Below are 7493 nucleotides of genomic sequence, written 5' to 3' on the forward strand. Positions count from 1 at the left end.
GCCAAATACTGAGCAGCTTTGGTAGTAGCTACCCATGATTTAAAATGTTAGCTTGCTTAACACCTCACTGCCTCGAGTCATGCGTAATGTAGACTAGCACAATGCCCTTGGTTCAGTAGTGACTGGTGAGCTTTGCTGCATGTCATCCTCAACACCGATGATCAAATAAAGGAAAAACTCTTCAGCATCAGCTTTTATAAATGACCAAAGCCATGTTAGCCCATCGTGAGTTATCAAGGATAGCACTGTGCTTATAAATCATAGGTTGATGTATGCTAACACGCTACGCTAAAATACACTGACTTTTCAGGGTAGGGTAGCAGGGTAGCGAACTTTCAGGCTTCTGGGGGGTGACACACACTTTCACCTTCAGTCTCAGGCTGCTCAAACAATTCTGACAGCAAAACACTGCAACCGAGATGAACCAAGCAAATGTTGGTTACGTACCATAACCCTCTGATTATTTACTCTTTGATTGGTACGTGATGCTAATCATGTTGAATTCTGTTTGTGAGGACATGGAACAAGTGCAATTACTTCATTAAGTGTACATCGACAGGACATCTCATTATCTTTGACCATTCGTGTATTATTCAGGAATTTGCTTGATTGTGTGGCTGTACAGTGTGTGTGTGTGTGTGTGTGTGTGTGTGTGTGTGTGTGTGCCTGTGAATGCATGTGGCCAAATGTTCGTTCTCTTGCTCACTATGGATTGGACTCGACTGTTTTATTAATGGATCAATTGTGTTTCTGCATCATCAACCTTTCAAAGCCCACTAAGGGTGTATTGATTCAGCACGAAATGCACACAAAAAGGTGGCTTGGAGAAATGTGAATTCATTGATCTATTAAGTTGCAGGGAAATAAGAAATGAATAGCCACTAAAAAGTTCTCAAAGGTGAGCATAGGAGGGGAATATTTGACTAAAATGTAGAGTGCATGTTCTCCACCACCTCCAGTATAGCCCTCATTTTAGAAACACAAATGTGTTGTTTCTGCTAATTTTCTACCCGAAGGAAAGTAGGTGATCAGTGAAATTAATGGTGCCAAGTGTAATTTCATATTAAAAAACTGTCATTACATTAATTTTCAGATGTCTGTGCAATTACTAAGGTATTAACAAAAATATCATGGGTGAAAGGCTTCTTATTGGCCTCTACTTCATCAGAGTTGCTGTGGAATCTGATGAACTTTACAGCACAAAACCTGAGGAGGATGACAGTGATGCAGCATTTTTGATACTTATATCAAACCAAATCAAATGGACCAAGGTGGGCCTTGTCTGCTCTGATCTAAGTCAGCTGGTGAATAAAGCCTCACAGTGTGTGGCGTTGAGGGATTCTAGTCGTCAGTCTTCTGTAATAATATATTTAAAACTAATTGATATTTAGAGCTAGAATCAGAACCCTTGAAAAACATAACCAGCCACAAATACTTGGCAGTGTGACGCAGATGTGACTCGTCTCCATATTTACTCAGACTACAAGTCTTTAGTCACATTAGCAGCTCTGTGAGAATGGACTGAGTTCAAAGCTCAGCAGTGCTCTGAGCTGAAAGCCAGTGATAAAATGCTTACAGTGACAGCTGCAATATTGTCATGTTTGGCAGGTATTATGTTAAATATTTTAGTTTAGCATGTTAGCATGTGAACATCAGCAGATTAGCAATGAACATGAAGCCGAGACGGATGAGAGTCTCATCAGATTGTTGATCATTTGAGATGCTGACGGTACTAGAGGTAACGTAAAGGCATCACTAAAGTTATTACAATTCATCCTCTGGAGATCATGAATGTGTGCACCAAGGTTCAAGGCAATCAATCAAATAGTTTTTGAGACATTTTACTCAAAATCACAAATGTCAGTGCCATGGTGGTGATAGTGGAAAGGCTAGAGGATCTTCAAAGTTGGTAGGATTCATCCTCAAGGAACAAGGAAGCTGTGTACAAAATTGAATGAGACATTTCAGTCAGGACCAGTGCTGGGTCACCAGACAACAGACCGACATCACCATCCCTGCAGGCACGCCGCTGTTGTGGCTACGCACCTGTATGCATCCAATTGTATGAGGTCTCTTGTGTTTGCAGGTTTCATTTTAAAATCTAATCCCAGATTTAAAAAAGGGAACCAGATGGAGCGACAACTGAAATTACCAAAATTAAAGGGATATTACAAAGACAACACCGACATCTACCCTGCATATGCTGCATCCTGTCCACAGAACCAGCCATAATGACCTTATTTCAAAATGGAGAGTAATTCCAACAAACTGCCATGGGTGGAGTAGAAATGGTTATGGAGCCGCTGAGTTTATTTCCCATGAGTCTATTACTACTGAAGTAGCCATAGATATATTAAGCCTGGAAGCAGGAGAAGCACCATGTGATCCATTACTGTTTTTATAACAGTGGTAGTGTCGCAGCATTGTATGAAATTTAAATTGTATTGTCCTTTCATTTCTGACCAACACACTTGAATTGAGGCCATCTGTAAGAATCCCTAATGGCATAAATTCACTTCCAGGGCCCTCGCTCTTCTTTTCACTGTCCATCCTGTGACTCCTGTTGAGATTCCCCTGCACGCAGTAGCTAATGGCTGCTGGGAATGGCTAATCTGATGGTGTTTTTCATCTTATTAGAGAAGGGAGGACAAGTGTTCCTCAATCCCCCCGGTGCAGACCCTCGTTTTATTGGCCCACGCGAGAAGAGGAGGCAACATGGCTTGTTGTACAAATGGACCTTTCATTAGGACGCAGAATGGGTTTGGGTCTCAGCAGCAGCACAGCTGATCAAATCTCAAACAAAGGAGCTGCTGGAGCAAAGCTAAGAGAAGCTAGGTGTGCTGCACAGACCTGAGAATGGTGCCAGCCTTCTCTTCAAACTTTCTTCAAGGGAACGTCATACAGTCAACATTTTGTTGCAGAAACAATCTTAACAAAAGATCCATTTATTAGCTGTTCTGGAGCTTTCAATCATATCATGCCATTTTCTTCAGCAGGTGGAGTTTTCCCATTTGTAATGAAACTGTAAATTCTTCTTCTCAGCACTTTACGTACTTCCTGTCCACGTTGGCCTAAAAGCTGAGGTTCTTGACCTTGAAAACAGCCGTTGAGAAAACAATCTCACTGCATGGTCCATTAAGTGGCTGTTCTAGAGCTTTCAATTCCACCTTCTGGCCTTTCACAAATTTTCTGTCGACTGAGTGGTGGTTGAAAATGTGTGCTCATGCTGTTTTGTGTTTTGTTCTTTGAGTAACGAGTATGAAATCAAAATTCAGACTTTACTAGGACAAAGGTTTTATAACTTATCGACTTGTAAATTGGCTGTTATTGGATCATTTTGTTATTTTATTCTTACCAACAAGGAACTGATGTGAACATTCAGGTGCATATAGCATAACATCACAATACTGTGCTGTATGTCCAGTTTCAGGGCAGTGTCTGCTACAATAATAATAGATTTGCTTTTGCTATCTGCTTGTCCCCCATTTCATGGCCATTATGCTCTGCAAGCAAGCTGAGAGCAGAGCAGAAAACCCTTTCAACCCAAAATGTTCCCTTTTCCCCACAGATTTATTGTAGGTCTTTGATAGGAAAACAAATGAGTGTATGATGTGAATGTGGCACCGGGACATTAAGTGGTTAGAGGTTGTAAATCAGACACTGATTAAATCTGTCTGGGCCACAGTTGTCCATTTGCCTTGAGTGCAAAACTGACCTGATTTGGGTGATTTTCTTGACAGGTCTGTATATCATTGGGGATGTAGCTGCACAGTGGCACATTTCACACCATTAAAGCTATCTGTGGCTCTATTATACTTCAAAGGTACAGTAGCACTTAGGCCATATGACTTGGGGAAAATTTCCAACAGTAAATGGTGAGCATCACGCTTTGGTGGCTGCATCTTGTCAGGATAAGGGGAATGTGGGAGTTGCTGATATGTTGGCATCTGCTCTCGTCTTTCTGTGCGGCCTCTTCCAAAAAATCCTGTCCTTTTTTCACTTGGTGCCTTTTCTGTTTTTGTAAAACACAGATTTGAATAAAAGAAAGCACCAAATGCTTTGTTCTTTTCTCTCTTGCTGCATTTCATCAGGCAAGTGCTTTTTCTTGCTTTCGAAAAGTCAGACCTGTCAAGGCCAGTTTAAAACAGAATACTTTTTCTCCTATTTTCTCTCTCCTTTGTGCTGCTGGGAAGTAGAAGGTCACCCTGCAGCAGTATCTCCGGTTCCCCTTTAATCAAGTAGATGTGGAAATAAAAATAAATGTTTTAATGAATCAATGCACTTATACCCTGAAAACCATTTTGTGCTCTTATTAGTAGATGTCAAACTAAGAACTAGCAGTCATCTATTGTAAAAGCTTGTGTGTTGGCTGTATGCAATTACCAATTCTTTTTTTGACCAAATAATACAACTTACGGTGCTGCATTTTTGATGTGAAAGAAACACTGCAGGTATCAGCAGTTAGCAATCAGCCATTTATTGTGATTTAGATGTGGAACCCACAGTTATTTATTAGCTGCACTAATAACATTTTCACAGTTCTCCAAACAAGGCACTTTTATTCATGCACACTCAAATAACCTCTAAAAAAATATGTAAAAAGATTACATGGAATTCATGCACCACGTTTTTGAAAGCCATTGTCAAAACTTGAACAAAAGCTTTTTGATTGTGTGAGCAAGAAGCACTTTGGGCTTCTGTGTTTGAATAGCTTTAATTCTTGTAATTTTAAGACCGGTGACTTTAAGCTCAGTGTTAGCCAAGTAAAGCTGTTTGATGACAACTTAATAATGCACCAAACTTTACTTCCCCTGGTCTTTATTTTAGGCACTTCATGTCCTCAGCCCTCAGTCTACAGTAGCTCTTGCTCTCTAATTCTAACTGGTCATTAACAGCTGCAGGGGCAAATTGGGCAGCAAGATGGGGGAAAACACCTGATAAATGTTAATACTCAGATATAGTGTACATTGATTTAAAGCGGTTACGTACAATGGATCACAAAAGGCGATGCTTGAGAAGATCACCCAACTCTGCAGCTCCCTTCAGTTTTAAGGAACTTTACCACATGTTTCAGCTCACTGTTTTTTGTTTTTTTTTGGGGCTCATAACTTCACCATTTTGGTTCACTCACACTGCTCTCATAGCCTCATTTTCAGCCACTGTAAGCTCTAAAGCTCTTTGTACTGTATGCTACTTGCTCAGCACTAACTGGCAGACAAAGTTAGCGACTCGCTGGTGAACATAGTGTAGCATTCAGCAGCTAAGACGCAGATATTTCCCTCAGGAGTTGGTGGAGACCAAAACAAAGAGCAAAGAAGAGTGAATGAATGGATGCTTATGTTGATCCATATTTGCTGCTATCTGCTAAATAGGAAACTATTTGTTCAGACATTTACCTTAAACAGTGATGATAATGCCATTGTTGCGTTCACAGCTTGTTTATGCTGCACCCAAGCAAGCCAAAAAAAAAAAAATCTGATGTTGTTTTAAGTAATTTAAACATGGAACAGTCTTTGGTAATGATGACAATGAGCCAGAATACCAAAGGGACAAGAGAGGCAAAGCATCCAGTTCCAGCTGTCTCAGCTTGTGTTTAGCTCTAACAGTTCTGATTTGTCACCTGCAAAGAGATGAATGAAGCTGAAAATACTATTTAATTTGAGTGAATTCAGCTGCCTCAAACCACATAAATGCAAAGCCCATTTTGTCATTTAAACTGGTAAAACATTTGCAGTTTCACATTAAAATTCTGCTCATGAACCAGGTTACAGCTGCTTTGCTTCTGAGTTTAGCGTCTGCGCCATATGTAAAAAGATCTGACCTTTTAACACAACAAGTTGTCGCTGGAACTTCATGTTCATTGTTTTCATGCAATGGCATGTAAGCTTTCAACTAACTCATACGCATAGTCCTTTTATAGCTCTAGAGGCAATTGTGAGAGTGTGTTATATGGATCCAATCAAATGCTCATTGTATAACAGCTCATTGAGTATTCACACTGCATTTGGAATCACACTGCATCCTGCTGTCACAAGTGGAATACTGGGCTCGACCTTGTTTTTCATATTATTTGCATTGCTACACATTATCATATGTTATGTGGCTATTCTTGTCAAATGCAGACACCATTATAATCTGTGGACGTTCGGGAAGACAGCAGCTACTATAATTAGACCAATCTGCATGCGTGCTGTGTGTTTAGCTCTGTTATTTCTTGGATTCAAGATGCAAATTGGATCCCACAAAGCCTTAAGAGTCACCTAACGAACCTCTTAATGCAAGCTTTGATTGCATTTCACTTGTCATAAAAAGTGATTTGAAAGCCCCTCTGTCTGCATTAAATCTCCATAATGAAGCAAGACAAAAATGCCATGGCCATTAGCACATGGATTACAATTTTTAATCTGCTGAGGCTCATTATGTTGAGCCTCATGTGCAGGAGGGAGATTATTCAGAGGACAAATTGCAATATTTCTTTTAATATTGGATGTAACATCTGTTGTTTACTATGACAAGATGGGACGTCGCTGTGTGGTACAGTAACATTGAGTATCTGGCTCTCTGCTCACAAAGTTCACACTCTACAAAGTGTGAATTTTGCAGCACTGTAGATGAGCAACATTCATTCCCTGAATATAAAATTGGTTTTAGTGATTTTAATCCCCTGATACAAGCCCTGCGATAGACTGGCAACCTGTCCAGGATGAACTGCACCTCTTCCTCAGTGCATGCTGGGATAGACTCCAGCCACCCACGACCCCGTAAAGCTGTGTTTCCAACCCTTTTTCTTTAAAGGACCTGTGTGTGAGATTTAAGGGGATTGATTGGCAGTAATAGAATATAATATTCTAATATTAAGTATGTTTTCATTAGTGTGCAATCACCTGAAAATAAGAATTGCTGAGTTTTCATTACCTTCAAATGAGCAATTTATATCTACAGAGGGAACTTCTTTCAACCTCACTGGAACCTGCACACTGGTCCTTTAACAGACCCCTTTTCTATCACTAAGTAAACTGACATTTTATGGATGTTTCATATTATATTCAATGCATAACAACAACAGTACAGAACACCTGATAAACTGTAAACTTATCCCAAATAGTGAATGCAAAAACTGCAGGAACATTGTGAAAAATGAGCGATTTGGATCAATTTTGAGCATTTTTAAGGAACTTTTTATTGAATTCTTTCTCTATATTATGCTTTTTACATTTTTCTGAACAATCATGGATACTTAATAGGCTTCTTTATGACAGGTTCAGTGTTTTCCTCTCCCTGATGCTTGGGCATTGTTCCATTAGCTCTTTTGTCATGGAGGATGAGGCTGTTCAGCAGAGAGTGAGGGCTCTCTGCGTAGAGCTTGTGTTCAGATCTTCAGTGGTGTAAAAGATAAGAAGGTAGAAATAATGGCTGTATGAAATAGTTTAATCTACAGACGTATTTTACTAAAATAAGACAAAGGAAGACAAAATAGTTCTTAATTAGGATAG

This window comes from Chaetodon auriga, chromosome 9 (genome assembly GCF_051107435.1).
Source record: "Chaetodon auriga isolate fChaAug3 chromosome 9, fChaAug3.hap1, whole genome shotgun sequence".
In the NCBI taxonomy this organism is placed as follows: domain Eukaryota; kingdom Metazoa; phylum Chordata; class Actinopteri; order Chaetodontiformes; family Chaetodontidae; genus Chaetodon; species Chaetodon auriga.